Raw genomic sequence first — 18,170 nt, 5'->3', positions numbered from 1 at the left:
TATTGGGAGTTAGTGGAGAATGGGCAGTTTAACTCTTGAGCCCATGAGACATGTTCATTAGGGCCCCCAGCCAAATATGATAAAACTCATCAAAATACTGGAAATAAAATGCTCAATCGGCTTAAATTAAGCAAAGAGCAGCCTGGTATGATCTGCTTTCAACCTGCCAAGTTGATTTATCCACATGCTTGTGTTTAACGGATTGGTGGGCTGCAGACAGATCCCCAAATGTTCTTCAGCCCCAAGGAAAATTGGACCATGCATCTTCTTCGGGCTTCTGTCACTGCCAGGCTCATCATCTGTCCCTGCCAGGCCTTAATGATAACAGCCATTTCAAGGCAGCAGACTGGCCCACTCCTATTGACCATGGCCAGCCTACATTGAAGAGCCACCATAAAGTTTCACTTTGTTTTAAATGTGATGGGAGGTTAGGAATGTTTGATGCTGGTCAGAATTGACCAGGTGTTAAATTGAACAGGTATTAAAAGAAGCAGGAAAATGACCTAAAGAAGTCTCTTCCCAATTCCTCACCAGTATTTGGTGGTGAAGGTTGCTTTGTCGGGTTATATCACTTGTGTAGGTTGGGTGCTGGGAGATGGATGATTTAACACCCTTGATTTAACATTCTCCTTTGTTGGAATTCCCTCACCTCCATGATCAGGTCTTGATCAGTGTGGCACTCAGCGGCAGATGGTGTGGTTAGAGATTCATCGTTTTGCATTTGGGTCGAGTGGACCCCTGGGTAGAATCGACTTGGAGATATGCCCACATGTGGACACCTCATATAGTAAAATACAAAGGCATTGAGGAGTTACGGCAAATGGAAAATGAAGCAGCCCCACTTGAGCCAGCAGAGGAAGAATAATTCCTTCCTGCACACAAATCTATTTCCTGTTTACCCCACTAATGCAAATAGCACTTTGCACATTTATCCAACACAAGTAAGAAATATTAGACTTGATTGCTAAATCCAGGGAAAGGCAAAATGCAGGACATATCCCCAATGAAGTAATGTGCAATAGCTGTGAATATTATTTTTAATTTTCTTTCTCCCAGAGGACAGAATGAAAGAGCGTATCTGCATTTGGAGCTAATTCTGTTGCTCTCTTCCCGCTATCACAAGACATCCATCAGAGCCCTCAGCAACGAGCTCTACCATGTTCAACCTCACAACCTGCCTAGGCAACCCCTTAGCAACACCCTAGCAACAAGACTGCAAACTCTTTCTTTGGAGAGTCTCCTCCAGGGATGCAAATGAATTATTAACAACAATGTGTCACTGCTTTGTGGCAGGAATCTGAAGCGAAAACTATAATAAACGTTTAAATACACACAGATTGCAGAAAGCGATCGTTTTCGTGCTGGGGCCTGCCCTTATTGCTCAGTTGGTTTCCATATATTACCCCTTGTTGTTAGCTCCAGCATCACAGGCTCTGCCCATCATGGCTATCAGATAAATAAAGAGTAATTGCTACAAACGGAGGTCATGATAATTCCTTCAAATATAATCATCTCATTCTTCCCGGCTTGTTTGCGCAGGCAACATCATTTTCATTAGGAGTTGATCATATGGAAGACTTGAGCTCCTCCGCTGCTTACCAGTGCTGGAGGGAGATAAAACCTATTAGTTATTAAAACCTATTAGCCAGAGACTCAAGGCAGCATCTTCCTCTCTTTAGCGGCAGTTAAGGAGTGAGCTGAGACCTGTAGAGTTGACGCCCACATGATTCTTGCACCACATACAATTTCTGCTGGAAATAGTGTGTGGTAGGAACATGTAAATTAGGCCATAATGAAAGAAAGGAGTAACATCATAATCACCTTTACAACGCTGATTGCTAACATCAGCCTTCAACATGGTTTTTTTTTACTGGGGGAAGCATCAAAAATAATCACAAAAATAGGCTGTTACAGGCAATGGATTGGCAGCTCCACATGAACAGAATTGGCCAATCCAGTGAAGATAGATGAATTATTCTGAGTCAAAATCTGACTCCTCACTTGAAACTGCTGTAGATACTATTAACCACCTTAAGGAGTCCAGGCAGAGATTTTCCATACCTTCCTCCACTGTCCAGTTGGCCTAGATTTTCATCTGTTTTTAACCTCTGTCAGGTGATCTTGTGTCTCTGATGAGGGGGGGACGTCTATATTATTGCACAAGGCGTTTTTTTTCTTTATTCTTTCATGAGAAGCTCAGCCAGCATTTGTTTCTCATCCCTAAATGCCTCTGAACTGAGTGGCTTGGCAAGTTCAGAAGGCAGATAAAAATCAACCACACACATTGCTGTGGACCTGGTGTGACATTTAGACAAGATTTCCTCTCCAAAAGGACATTAGTGGGTTTTATGATAATTGATGGTAATGATGAAAAGCTAACGAAACCAGCTTTCAATTCCAGATTAACTGAATATAAATTCCAGCGGCAGACATAGTACCAACTACCAGAGCATTAGCCTGGGCCTCAGGATGTCTAGCCCAGTGCCATTACCACCATCTCTGCTACTGTGTGGGTCAAACTGAATGGGCCAGTTCGTATTTCTATGTTCATCATTGTCTGTATCGCTGCATTGCAGCGACGATTTCTAGCCAACCTCATTAGTGAGCTCCCTATCCCAAGAGAGGAATCTAACTGTGTTCTCCCCTGAAAAATTAAATCAGAATGGGGTCAGCAGAGAATCATCGATTTATAGATGTTTACAACACAGAAAGAGGCCATTCGGCCCATCTTGTCTACACTGGTCAACAAAGATCTGACTACACTAATCACATTTTCCAGCAGGTGGCCCAAAGTCCTGGAAGATATGGCACTGCAAGTGAATGTCTAAATACTTCTTAAATGTTACAAGAGTTTCTGACTCAACCACCTTTTCAACAGTGAGTTCCAGACTTCCACCACCAATTCCTCTCTTAGCCTTCTACCTCTTACCTTAAATCTATGCCCCTGGTTATTGACACCTCTGCTAATGAAAAAAGTGCCTTCCCATCCAGCCTCTTGATGCCCCCCATAATATCGTACCCCACTATCAGGTCCCCTCTCAATCTTCACTGCTCAAAGGAAAACAGCCTCAGCCTTCCCAATCTTCCCTCATAGCTCAGACCCTCCAGCCGAGGCAGCATCCTGGTAAATTTCCTCTGTACCCTCTGCAGTACAATCACATCCTTCACCTTACGCGATGACGAGAATTGCATGCAGTACCCCAGTTGTAGCCTAACAAGTGTTCATTAGGTGGCCTCATAAAAAATAGAATAAACATAAGGGAATGGTCCCATCTAGAGGAAACACTGGGCTCTTTAGAGCCTTTTGTAATTGGAACTCTCTCACTGCAGAAAGGAAGGGAGAAAGGAAGCTGGAGAATAACAGGATGTAAAGGGTCAGATTTGCTCAGTTCAAGTGCTGTAAAAGATGATCCTAAAGATGTTTCTAAGATGTTGACAAGGAAAGATTTGTTAATGAATAGAGAATAAGCATAATAAGCCCCCCTTTACCTCTACTGAGTCTGATTCCAATGCATGATGTTTAGAACCCTTTCCATTACAGACCCCACCAACCTGTTCAATTAATGGTGAATGTAATTTAATCTGGACACTACTTTTGGCAGAACTGAAAATGTGTCCATCTGAGTTCCTGCCATATAAAAGTGGATATTAATGGGCGAACCCTCACTTTTTTTAAACTATCCCTTAGTTTGCTCTCAAGTTTGCTCTCATATTCCCAACCCCCACTACTTTGGCACAACATCTATTAGGACATCTTTACCACAGAAGCCCTGCTTGGAACACTGTTGTTTACATCAAATTATTCACTCCTTCCCACCCTTGCTATTTCCCAAAACAGACTTATGGTCCCATTCCCTGAAATCCAAGTTCAAGGATCCCTGATGCACGGTTGTCCTCATCATTCAGTGCCCTATACTGCAGCCAGGAGTAAAGTATCTTCAAAGTATTACTCGTATTTAATTTTACAAATTGTTGCTGATCAAATTGCTGTTAATGATTCTAGTGCTAACATTAATTGCCATTCACAGCCCTTTGAAAGGCTATAGGCAGTAACCTGCCATTCCCTAATGTCATTCAAAGCAAAGGCAAGGGACATAACAGATGTCACAAACTCAGCCCACATCACTACATTTACTCATTCCTCGCTGATACAATCCAGGAGAGTGGAGATCCAAGCCTTGAGAGTTATTTTGCCTTTTGTTCAGAAGCCCATCCCTTCAGTGAAGCAGAGACAGTAATCATCATCACTGGTATGCTGTGCTATTTTTATATTGATGGCCAGCCATGCGCATAATTCTGAAACTACTCAACAACTAGGTTGGGCGGGGATGGGCACTGGAGGGGAAAGAATCCCTGCCAAGAGCTACTTATAACTACTTAATGCTGCTGGATTTGTAAATGCAGCCAATTTATCCCCTCTTTCTGATGACCACGACACTGAATATCAAAGATCAGACCACAGCAACTCCAATTGTTCTGTTAAGAAATTTGGGTCAATGATCCATTATCTGCAGTATGAAGACACACAAACCTACCTTCAATCCACCACACCACAGGTTCACCTACTGCAAGATGTTATGTAGAAAAGAACTCGCAGCATGTTTTTACATTCTCTAAATATAGAGTCATTAATGCACTGACAAGATATAATCAGGTTTTAATCGGCCTTTTCTAAACATGGGAAAATAGGGAGAGATAAAACTAGTCATCCTATCCTTTCCAAACTAATATCTTCCTGGGGTTAATTTTAACTTTGATTGATAGTACAACAGACAATATCAATTCAGCCACCATTATACATATCTGCTAGATCTAATTTCCAGTGAAGCCAATGACTATCTCTATTGTTAAATGCTGTATCATTTTCCTTGGCTGTTCTCTTCCAATAAGAGAGGAAACCCTATTGGATCTGACACTAACGACTAAAGATAAAGGTCTATGGTTTCTCTACAGTTTTGGTCAGCTGATGTGCACAACCCAACCACCACAAGAATCACAAGCACAGAGGGTGGCTAGTCATCCTTTTGAGTTTGTGCTAGCTCTCTGCAACAACAATTTAGCTGGTCCCACTCCTCCGCCTTGTCCCATAAAATTTTAGCATTGTACCCTTGATATTACGTCTCCTATTCTTCCTACACTCCTCTACATTAAATTTCATCTGCATGATGTCTGCCCATGGGTTAAAGATGAGTGGCATTTATGAAGTAAACAAGATGTTGAGTGCACTGAAAAAGTAAACGTTCTCCTGATGCTATATAAATAGGAAATGCCACTTTCTTCAAGACTGTAGTTTTACTGAAGACTCAGCTTGTCATTGTCCTGGTCTTTCCTTAAGCTGCAAGCTTCTACTGACCCCATAATCTCTCTATCTTGTCACCATGAGCCATCCCATCAGCACTGCTCCCAGCACCCTAGGTCCATGAACTCCACCCAGCACCCATGATTCCCCTCACTTGATATCACCGCTGCTCCCTCCTGAAACCCTGCACCTATGAATAACCCCATCTCCCTAGCACTCTGCTCCCATGACAACAACCACCCACTCCCCACTCCCACTCCACCCCCCCCAACCCACCCGCCAAATCCTGGCACTCTGAGCTCCCACCCAGATCCCTGCTACATAATCTCTCTGACTAGTTGTACTTTCAGTTAGGTTGAAGTGGCTGGTGCAACTGGAACAAACAAGACTAATTAATGTGCTGCAGAATCTGTTTCAAACAACAGAATGCAACTCCACAATTGTAGATAATGTTAAACGAGGGGAAAATGTTGTCCCCGTTGCACTGTATTATACAATCACTCCTCAGCTAATTACAGCTAACATTCACCTGAGCCAATATTGCACACCTGAGCCAATTGTTGCCTTGCTTGTCCCCAGAGAGTGAGTCACAGTGGGTTATGCACCTGCTTTCAAAGCCCTGTCAATCTTCTACAAGGCAACCACTACTGCTTCAGGGATAGCCTGCTAAGCCTTTCGGATTATAATGTAACGTTGATTTCCTGTACTCTGCATGGAGCTGCGGCTGCGAGTTACCCCCATATAATCTCAGCTATCCAACTGACTGGAAGCTCACACTGATGCTTACAGGCACAGATGGAAAATCCAAGGCAAATCAAGTATACCCACATCTTCAGGTAGCCAGATGCACAGTGGCATTAGAAGCGAATAAGAGCTGGACACACCTGGCATTCAAGATATGTCCTGTGTAAGCAGTAGTATTTGTATGCGTGACTTTCAAAAGTAATTCCTGAACTTTGCTGAAATTTGAGATATCAGTGGAAATAGCTTACCAGTGAGTTCCTAAGTGGTAGGTATTCCCAGTAAACTGCAACGACAGTAAACTAGAATGCTATGGTATCAGGAAGTCTCACAGTAACTGGGCTGACATTGGGGCAGGTACGCAGGTGATGGCAAAATCAAAAGGCAAGTTGGCAAATGAAGCCACACACAATTGGGGCAAGGATGACTGGAAGAGCACAGCATTGCCAGAAGCCTGGGAGCAGGCTGGCGATTCACCCTTTCGGAAACAGTGGGAAGGACAGACAGAAAGGAAATAAACAGCTCAGTGAAAGACTGAGGGATACAAGAGAAAAAACTAAGAGGAAAAGTGACACAAAAGAGAAAGTGACATACCACCAATTTGACAACTATGTCAATAAGATTTCCAACAAACAGGATGAGCTTTGAATTCTGAAATAGTTCTCAAGTGAAGCAATTCTATTTTAGTTATTGCATGTGAGAGTGTGAAGCCAGTGCAGTGGAGGAACCCAATGGGAATCTCTAATCTAAAAGGGACTGCCCATCGCCAAAATCAAGTGAACAAAAACTGTTTGTGACTGTGTTGGATGCCAGAGGTAACCATCCAAATGAGTCATTTCAGAATAAAGCCTGAAAATTTAAATAGAATTCAAATAGATCAGAATCATTGAATTGAGTGATGATACATTACTCAAGGTTTTGTGATATCAGAGATTCGTATAGCATGGAAGGAGGCCATTCAGGCAACGTGCCTGTGCCAGCTATTTAATGGGACACAGGAACAGGAATGGGCCGTTTAGCCCATTGAGCCTGTTCAATTATTCAATGAGATCATGGCTAATCTGTGATCAAGCTCCATTTACCTGTCTTTGGCCCATGTCCCTTAATAACTTCAATCACAGATTTAAAATTAATCAATTCCTATTCCTGAAGAATTTTTCAAACCTTTACCACCATTCATGTGTAGAAGTGTTTCCTAACTTCACTTATGAAAAGTCCAACTCTAAATTTTAGACTATATTAATTTATCACAGGCCTCCCAAACAGCAGAAATAGTTTCCATTGCTCCATTTAGTACCTTGAAAACATACATAATCTGTCCAAGTTCAGGGAATAAAACACTAGTAGAATAAATTCCTAGTTTGTAATTTAACCCTGAGTCCACATATCAGTCTTGTAAATTTAGGCAGTACTCCTTTAAAGGACAATATTTTCTCCAAAGACATGATGCCTAGAACTGCCCATAATACTCCATGTGTGGCCTAACCAAAGCATTGCATAAATGCAACAGACTTCATGGGATCAATTTCCCCATCCCCCACCAATCCTCAATGTGCTGGCGTTTGACTGGGGTGGGCACAGTAAGAAGTCTCACAATATCAGGTTAAATTCCAACAGGTTTATTTGGAATCACAAACTTTGGGCTTGCAAAATCCTACTAACTGTCCTGCTTTGAGACAATTCACACCTCTTTAACCTGTGATTATGCCTCTCTCCACTCGCATTCTCTGTACGTGCAAAGACTTGATTATCTATAAAGATCCGCATTCCAACCATTATTTTGCAATTGTGTCTCTGCCTATATATGCCGTATTTGTGAACCCAGCTCTCCGCTCATCTGGTGAAGGAGCAAATAAACCTGTTGGATTTTAACCTGATGTTGTGGAACTTCTTACTGTGCCTACCTATACTCAACACAACCCAGTCATTTTTCTAGGGGGGAGAAATTAACACTGGGTTCAAGCAGCCCACTAATTATTAGCTTTTAGCATCTGTAGCTGTGGGGCATAGGGAAGAGTCCAGGTATCATGCGTAGAGCAGGCTTGAGGGCCAGCTAGTCTTTTCCCAACTGTCTTTTTTGTATCTAAAGAAAGAGAGAGTGGTTCCTTCGTGCTTCAGTCCTTGAGATATAAAATCCCACATTACATTAGGTTTTTGGATTATTTTCCATGAACATGGAGCACAAATCTCTTTTGACCTCCAAAGAGATATCCAATGGGTCCAACAGCCCTGCTCTCACACTACTGACCTGTAAATGTTTCCTTTTTAACTATCAAATTCCTTTTGAAAGTTTCTGTTGAATTTGCCCCCACCACTCTTTCAGGCTAGGGTATCATTTCCCTGTGCCACACCAATGTTAAATGATAAAACGCAAACACCTGTGTGCTATAATGATGGGTAAATAAATAATTGAAGCAGTGCCAAATCTGCAAATGGTCGATGGCAATGGAAGGACGGCAGTGATAGCACAACGATAGATTGCTGTATTGAATTCACAGGCAGTGATATCAGATGTCATTGTCTGGTTCATGTTCCCCACTTCGATCCATCAAACCAGATGGGCCCAACATTGGTGCAGCCTCCCATTTCTGCTCATTGTCCTGTTCAGAGCTGAGTCTTTGGATAACATCTAAATAAATCCTTTTCAGCAGAAACATGATCCAACCTTGCTGCTTGAATTTGTTCAGTTGCAATTGTCCCATCTTTACGTACAAACGTGCAAAAAAGCTGGCTGGAAAAAGACCAGCTGTACACATGCCTGGTCCATCATGTGCATACTCTTCCTTATGTCCCACTGATTCATATGTTAAGAACCAATGATTTAGTCAAGGTTGGGGTGTTTGAAGTTATAAGTCATTTATTTTCTGCCCTCTGTGGGCACAACCAGGCTGTGTTGAGCAGTGGTGGGGTCAGGGAATGGGGGAAGAAGGGGACAAATTGGTCTCAGTTCTGTAATGTCAACCTTCAGCTAAATGTGTCCTAATGATTCGCTCACTAATTTGTCTAATTTCCGTGGCACTTCCTGGCTTCCAACGAGTTTGGCTCTGACTTATTCCCACAATGAAAGTGTATTTCCTTCAGAAAATGAAGCTATCTGCCTCAAGCCTCTTTGAAGGACAGAATTCAGCAAACATTGTACGATTGAGTCAATTGATTTGGCCAATCAAACAGCTAGAACAGGAATGATACAACTACTTGCACCATGATTAACAGGTCACCATAAGACAGTCTGGTTGATTCAGCTGCTCAACATATCTTGTGTGTGCTGGGACTGATGCACAGAATTCTCTTTGGCCTTAAACCTTTTTTTAAATGTAGCTGTGGCAGCAGCCTCCAGCCTTGTTCTGCAGGTGTCGACTGATGCAAAGCAGGGTGCACTGGACAGGCAGCAGCTGAGGTTACAATCAGTACCATATTCTCTATAGTAAACAAGCATCTCCCGGGCTCACAGGAAGAGCATGTTAAAATGCCATCTGCTTCATAGCATGCAGGGGTCTTAACATGGAACTCATGGGCATCGCACTCACACCTTGGGTGCATGCTTCCTCTCTGGTAGATTATATGGAAGTAAAGCCTTTGTTTGAAAAGATGGTGTCAGTGCCTCTTGTATGATCTACAGGCAGCTCCAGGGGACTGAAAACATCTTTTACATCTACAGTTACATGCAACATTTAGAAGGAAAAATCCTGGGAAGCTCTGCCAATGAACGTGTGGGCAAGGGAAGGGAGTGAAGTTGGTAAACTGATCAGCAGAGAACTCTCTCAAACTTTCTAACCATCTGGCTCAAGGATGGTGTGGCAGACTTGTGGAATGGATTGTCTGCGCTTGAAGTGGCCCTGGTCTCATCAGTGCAGCCATACAAGCTAAATGAACGTCCATACCCCAAGTTAAAAGCAGATTTTAGGTGCAAAAGGCAGGAGGACATTCATGCTGCAGCTTGAAAATCTCTGTGACAGCACAAATTTCAACAGGAGAATTCGCATTTTAAACTTGTACTCTTGAAACAAGTAAAACCAGAGAAAAACAAAGATCACCTCTCCCTAATACAGGATGCTTCACAGATCTTAGAGATTGTAATCTAGTTTGGTTTGTTGGTGGACATAACTTTGGAACATTGTTTGTACAGGTCCATAGTAAGCCTGCTAAATCAGTCAAGGAGACTAGCCTCATCAGGGTTTTGTTCTGTTTTGTTGCTTGCTTTGCAGGGCACTCAGTGACCTCGATCTCCACCTAGCCCTAATCTGGTGGTGTTGACAGCCTTACCAGGTTGCACCTGCTGTCTGATTGTTTGAGCAGAATGAGAAGCAGTTGGGATTTGGCTTCAGTTTACTGCTGAATTCTGTATTTTTCCTCTGTTGTTTACTGGCAAAGGGAAAGGCATATTCCTATGTACTCACCGCACATTATCCTGGTGTCACTCACAGCCTTGCATAGGGAAATGAAGAAACCCCAGGGTTCCAGGTGACTGGAAATAGACTGAGTGAGTGAAGCCACTCACACCTTGGCAGCCGGTCAGCTGCTGGGTGTAGATGGTGGACCAGACAGCCAGCAGAGGATTGCTGCTTGTGAGGCATGTGTTATGCAGTTTACCCACCCTTGAAAAGACACGGCTCCCTTGTGTATTTTGTGAATGAAAACCACTCCTTCAATACTTTCCACAGGACCTTGTTGCCTTTGCAATCCTGAGGCTGGTGTCCACCACCTCCCTTTTGTCTATGTGCTAGAAGCATTCAATTGCCTTTTTGAAGGCAAGGCAACAATCTCCCTACTACTTACTGCTCTTCAGCCACAATGTGGTTGGGCTCTGCGGTTTTTGGCTCACGGTTTCCTCACTTGCAAATTCCGAGGCAACGGGCTGGATTCTCTGACCTCGCCCGCAGCTGAGATTCTCTGGTCCCACTGCAGTGAATGGAGATTTGACTGAATGCCGAATTCTCCATTCTCACCGCCAGTAGTGGAGCATGAACAGCTGGAGAATTCCAGCCAACTAGTGTGGAACTGAGTGATAGGATTCATTGCCCTCCAGTCAGTAAAGTTAGAGACGTACTCTAATCATTGCACAAACGCACATGGTATTTAATAATACAGATAGGTATACAAGGCCCTGCCTGCCAGGTGAATGGTAAATATAGGTAAAAGGAAAACTTATTCTCCTTTTAATAACTCTGCAGTGCTCCCTACTAGTAATGGCCCTACTTTCATACTGCTTGGGCCTGAGGACTGCATGAGACTCTGCACTGACTGCCTGCGTGGTTTAAAGGGCCATTCTCCAAGAACAGTGTCACTGCCACAGTGCAGCAGAGAGCCTCTTGAGTGAGACAGCAGAGGGCCGTAATGGAGTGACAAATCACCTATCTGGAGAACGGAGGCAAGGGAGGAAACTCCAGAAAATTTCTTTTAAAATGTGCTCACTTGAGAGAAGAGCAGGGGAAATCAGCAGGTGTGCAAAACAGAACAGATTATTGGTATCCATGCCTCTTCCATCAGGATGTAAGCTGGCATTATTGACTTGCAGTTTTCAATGTACAGGGCTTATTGCTGAAGTGGCACTAGCTGATTAAGGAGCAAAGTTTCAATAGGAACGATTATCGTATTGCATGTGATTTAGCAAAGTATCAGGTTAATTGCTCTTTACCTTCTGCAATAGATTTTCACTAAAGCAAAGAATCAATATGTTAATTTCAAAATTTAATCATGTTAATTTTAAACATGTTAATTTTAATAAGGCATGTTTTGCAGGATAGCCAGGGTTATATCAATATGAGACTCAAGCCTCTGGATGAAGATTAGGAGTAACAACCTCAGGTTTTTATTGATTTAATAACACTGGAGAAAGCACCGTTGGTGTTGTTTTTCTGATCTGTTCTCAAGGTGTGGACAAAGATCCAGCCGAGAAAGCAGCAGGTTTTCCTGAAACGCTGCATTCCTCAGACCCTGTGGCCCCCTGTGACAGCTGAGCTCATTCAGATCACAATCTGAAAATGACCACTGCTGCTTTCAAAGAGGTTTCTGAAATCTGATATCTGTGCATTCAGGTAGGACTGTCAACATACACCAGCCACCAAAAACCCAGAGCATCTAGTCCTGCAATGTTTGGACAAGGTATCGGCTGCCACATTATTTCAGGCAATCTTGAAAACATTTTCACACTAGATAATGATCTTGAATCTCTCGCATGTGTTTATATATAAGCTTGAGATTGCCTTTGTTTCCTGATCACAATCTCACTCAAGTCAGAAATTCTGTTTAAGTCCAATATGGAGGAGTACTGCACAATCTGAGGTGCCAACTTTCAGATGAGATGTTAAACAAAATCTTCGAATATTTGTTTAGAAGGAAGTCAATTACCTTGAGGTACTATTTTTTTGAACAACGGGTATGTGGAACGGGTGTGGTGGTGAGTCGGGGGAGGGGTAACATTGCTGCCAGTACCTTGGTCAAAATTTACACTTCAATCGATACCAACAACACATTTAAATGTCATTTATTTAATTGCTGTTTATGAGAGCATAAGCACAAGGAGCGAGGGGGAGACCATACGGCTCCTTGAGCCTTTTCCACAATGAGGAACACAGGACCCTGGAATGTGCAAAGCAGCTGTTGGCTTTGCTGATACACTGAGCAACCATTCTTTAAAGAAAAACCTCTTGTCTAAAAAATGTTTTGGATCATTCTGAAGATGGGAAAGAAGTGAAAGAAATTCCAGATGCTAAGGGATACAGACAATCCTGGCGCCATGGAAGGACTGAAAAAGTTTGGGAAACACTGACTAGAATTTCAGATCACATCCCTGCCACAAACTAAAGCATTCATATCGCATCACGGTAGATAATGTGGTACCGAGGGCACTCTCTTGTGATGCGCTCTATCGCTGTTTTGTTATTTATGTTGGCAGACGAATAACATTCGGTTTATAGTAAACACGTATAGAGCAAAACAGGCAGGGCTATGTTTGTTTTAAACGTTCCCAGTACAGTACCTTATAAAGAGCTGCTGTTTTTGATTGGAACCGAAGGGAGTCATCATGACATAACATTGGCTTTACCAATCACAACACATTAAACACAGCTGATGCTCAGGGGCTCCTGTGATGCAATTTCCTGTATTTCTAACTCAGTATTTTGCAGTAATAGATTTATAACGACAGTCTGAAGCACTTACCTTCATTTTCATAACGTAGTCTCACAATGATGCCAAATGCTTCTATAGATCACAGGAGGGAATTATAAGATGAAACAGTAATAACAAAGATTGATGAAACCACTATTCGACAATCTTATTAGAAATTTCTTTTAAACGAGGTACATCTCTTCTCGCTGGCAAGCTCACACAATTCAGCTGCTCGAATTAATGCACAACACCCTCAAATCACATTTCAATTTAAGGAGGTTTAACCAACGATATTTGCCAACTTTGAATACAATCAGAATTTTAAGTTTTGCATCTTTCACCACGGATTTTTTAACTACGTCCGTTAATCTCTAGTGTCTTTGCTGAGGTGAAGGTGAATAAGGTGGATTATACACCTTTGCTGGATGTTCACGTCAGAAGATCTTTACAAACCAAAAGAATCTTGGCCTCAAAGATCATGAGGACAACATCATCTTTATAAGATGTTTGCCTCAATAGCTACTGAGTTATGCCTCTGATTGGTGTTAGATTCCATTTAAATATGTCATTGCCTTAAAGAGGAACTTGTCTTATACAAAAAGACGTGAAGATTCTGGTGATTGTTCAAATTGCATGAAACCATATTGGGCAGTACGGTGGCACAGTGGTTAGCACTGCTGCTTCACAGTGCCAGGGACCCAGGTTCAATTTGGCCTTGGGTATTGTCTGTGTGGAGTTTGCACGTTCTCCCGGTGTCTGCGTGGGTTTCTTCCAGGTGCTCCGGTTTCCTTCCAGAGTCCAAAGATGTGCAAGTTAGGTGGATTGGCCATGTTAAATTGCTCCTTAGTGTGGGGGACTAGTAGGTAAATATGTAGGGTTATGGGGATAGGGGCTGGGATTGTTGTTGGTGCAGACTTGATGGGCCAAATGTCTTCTTTCTGCACTGTAGGGATTCTATTCTGATTCCATGAAAGATCTGTCAAAACGATAACTTGCAGGGAAAAGGCCGAACAATATCATCTTAGGCTGGAGATGAGATTGAATTTTGAGGCATAACATTTCAAAACCTTAAAAGCTTCATTCATTCAACTGTTTTTTTAAAAAAAGTTTATTTGTTCCTGCGACAGGCCAAGGAATGATGGACAAATAAATACTTCTTGCCATTCACCCAGGTCCTAAGGATTAACAAGAAAAAAGGATACTCAAATTTTAAAATCCAATCTGGTAATCCTGCCAGCCAAATCCTAGTGCCCATATCAATTTGAAAGATTATAAAAATGAGTTGTTGCAGAAATTCACATGGCTAATCACTGAAGCCAATATTAAATGTCCGTGTACTCAGCAATTCAGTGCACTGTTTGCGACAAAAAAAAAATCAAATATTAGCAACTTCATTTTCCAACTGCCTCCTATGTGGCTTCAGCTTTGCGTTGCCCATGAGTGACTGTTCAGCATCGCACACCACACAAACTCTTTTGTATTGTCACTTAACCAAGGAAAGCACTTCTTTCTGTAATTTTTTCACTTCACAAAATTATAACAGTGAAAATACAAAGTGGAATTAATCCACTGAAATGAGGAACATGTTAAACAATGATGAACAAAGTTCATTTGATTGTGAAATTTGAAGCCGAGAACTAATATACAACATTAAAACCATCAAATACCCTAATCAAGGCAGTGAGATTTTTGTGGAACAGCCAGATACGATGAGATGGAATATGGAACAGAAGCAGAAAACCCTCAAAGCAGGAACAGCAGTTATATTTGCCTTAAAACTTCAACACAATTTCTCTCCCTATAGATGCTGCTGAGTGTTTCCAACACTTTCTGTTTTTTTGTTTCAGACTTCTAGCATCTGCAGTATTTTGCTTTTATTTTACAGGTGAGTGAGTTACATTGTCCCGCCCACCACGGGAATCAGAGTAGGCAAGGGATGGAATATAGAAAAGTCCAGTGACCTTGGGCTAGATTTTCTGGTTTCGGGCGAGCGAGGCCGGAAAATCCCACCCAAAACATGGACAGGTCCAAAATGATTCCTGAGAAAAGAGCCATCCAGCAAAGGAAGACTAAGAATTATTTTGCAGTTGATCTATGTCCCCGGTTTGAAGTGGCAAACCTTATACCTCTGAGAATAATGCAAATATCCAAAAGGCAATTAAAAGCTTACAAAGGGAGCCAAAAAAGACTACACCAAGGAAAGGTGCTCATAACAGGGGCAAGAGGTATTTCACAGGAATTGAGAGAGAGTGCATGGGAAGAGGGCAGTAACTCTCAGAAGCTAATGCCATATCAATGGACACGACCAAATCCCTCTGAGCTCAGAAACTGAACTGGATGAGAACTGTGGAGTTTATGGTTAGGCAGTTCCAAGGGCACTCCAGTAGCAGTGAAGGAAAGAACAACACAGGCCTTCCATGACCTCTGGACTTTGCAAAATATTACATAGTTAATGAAAAAGAGCCATGCCCGGAAACCCAGGAGCTAATTTGCACACAGCAAGTGTCCAAAGTATGTCTGGCTCCTAAACAGTTTGGAAAATTAACCGGGACCAGCTATTTGTACCATTTTCCACTTTAATTTATTTTTTGAAAGATACCACATCGCCAGGGTTTCCTTACCTAAAATCCTGAAACAGAAGTTGTGCAGTTAGTTTGGGTTATTAAAAGATGGAAACTGCAACGTGCAGACTTCTAAAATCTGACTGCGCCTCCCAACTATCAGATTTCTGTGAGTAACCTTTTTAATATATATATTATCAAGGGTACTCCCAACTTTTACTGGAATCAGGTTTTCCCCCATTGCTTTATTACAACAGTACCCAAAAACAGCTTTCCATTTGAAATTGACAGTGGTCGCGCTGGCAAAATCTCTTCTGTTCACCCTTGCCAAACGATCAGTGGTTTAAGTCAGTGTCACAGCCAATGTATGAAGCAATTTGACATTGAAGTTACAACTTTATTTAACCAATGCTATTTTCTGTTTGTTAATGGTCAATTTAAAAAAAAATCGAAGAATCTAACAGTTGTATACCACAAGTGCCAAGCAGGAGTTAACAGTTGACTTTCATTGAATTTATAACACAAAAAAGGACACCATTTAGACTAACTGACGCGTCAAAGTTTATGCTCTGCACTAGCTTCCTCCCACTCTATTTAATTTAACCCCATCAACATATCCTTCTACACCTTCCCCTTGCTGATGTAGCTTTCCACTTCAAGCCATCAGTGCTATTAACCTCATCTGTTAGAAAGTTTGCCTTATAAACCACTCTCCAGGAAATGGTTCTCTACTTCCTGACTGGATTTATGAGCAACTGTTTTAATTTATGACTCCCTCCCTCCACACAAGTAGAAAATCTTCTCTACATCTGTCCTATCAAACCCTTTCCTAATTTTAAGGACCTCTATTGTGTCACCCCTCAGCCTTCTCTTTTCTAGAGAGAAGAGCCTCAGCCTATTCAGTTTTTTCCCTACGGTTTTAGCTGCTCAGTTCTAGTATTCTCCTTGGAATTTTTTTAATACCTTCACCAATGCCTCTTATCTTTTCCTATTAGTCTTCAGCATGCCTGATTTTAACGCTAGTGACAGAGTTTTGAACTGGTTGAAAATTGGATTATTTTTGGAATAGGTGCCATAAGGATTGCCTTCCCTGCTTCCATTTCCCGGTCCTTTGTAGGAACAATACCTTTCTGTTCTGGATGTTAGTTTATTTCAAGGTGTTTAAGTACATGAAATTTTAATTTTTCTCTAAGTATTCCTTGCACTATTAGTTTGTATTTCAAAGGCTCAGATTCAATTAATATATTGCAACACAGCCCTGGGGCAAGATTTGAAAAAAACCACCATATCACCAACTTAAACTGCTTTGAAGCAGTGTATATTTTGATGACACTCTTCCCCATACAACAGTAAGTGCTCATGCCGCCCTGGATCCAAGCACAATTTAAGTTTAAAGCCTAAACATCAAATTGATCATACAGAAGCCAGAAAATGGAAGCTGTTGGTGACAACTTAAGGCCCACTAGAAACGGATCTGGAGGTATCATCTAAAAAAATGATTTCCAACAACTAGGAAATAGCCTTGGACAGTATCCCACTCATCATCACAGGATCTTGCCAACATGGTGAAGGAATTGGATGCAGTGATTGCAACCAGATGTTTTGGCCAGTCCAGATACTATACATTGGGCAAAATAACCATAGTGACATGAGTTTTTTTTAAAAAAAGTGTAGTCAGCTTGGGTGGTGTAACCAGACAATCTTTATTTTTAAAAGTCCTAGGTCACAAGCCACATAGGTTCCATTTGGAACCCACCATAAAAATCCACCAGCCTGGTTTGTAACCAAGAGCAAGATTTTTCTACACTTCTCGCTGGCGCCATATTCCAGTCCCACTGAAGCAACCTCCTGTGGTGGGCACCCCCGGCTGTGCAGCCTGTGAGCAATGCAAATGGCCATTCACTTCCGCAGGACCTGAAAACCCCACCAGTGGCCAAGGATGAACTGCTTCCGCTGTCAAAAAAACCTGCCACAGGGGGATGGAAAATCCAGGGCTAAATGGCTCTGACCTTGGAGCCATTTATGTTTCCATTTTAAAAACCTGCAATAAAATAATATGATCTTTCACCTTAGAAAGACCCAATGCAAATTATAGCCAATGAAGTACTTTTGAAGTATAGTCATTGATTGGAATTTTCCAGCTGTTCATGCTGGCAGGATTCTCTGGTCCCTCTGGCAGCGCACGCCCTGCTGCAGGTTTTCCGCAGTATGGGTTTGGCTTCAATGTGAACTGCCATTGGCAATGGTGAGGCAAGAGGATTGGCGAATGGTGCGTTGCCTCCGTCACCAAGGAAAAGGCTAAGGGGAGACCAAAAAAACCTCGCACAATGTTGTAATTTTTCAAAGGTGGCAGCCAATTTATACACAGGAAGTTTACGCAAAGAGCAATAGAATAATGACCAGATAATTTATTTTTAACTGATGGATAAATATTAGCAAAGAGATCAGGAATAGCCCTC

General features: G+C 42.1%; 1 protein-coding gene across 2 annotated transcripts in view; it reads right to left on the bottom strand.

Moving 5' to 3' along the window:
* The window catches only part of LOC145342010 (guanine nucleotide-binding protein G(o) subunit alpha), a 231,442-nt gene that overhangs the window by 113,145 nt on the left and 100,127 nt on the right, over positions 1-18,170 (bottom strand). The gene's annotated exons all lie outside the window — the stretch shown is intronic.

Source organism: Carcharhinus amblyrhynchos, chromosome 4, assembly GCF_965287045.1.
Source record: "Carcharhinus amblyrhynchos chromosome 4, sCarAmb.v2.hapA, whole genome shotgun sequence".
In the NCBI taxonomy this organism is placed as follows: domain Eukaryota; kingdom Metazoa; phylum Chordata; class Chondrichthyes; order Carcharhiniformes; family Carcharhinidae; genus Carcharhinus; species Carcharhinus amblyrhynchos.
This window is presented reverse-complemented; position numbering and strand designations above follow the sequence as displayed.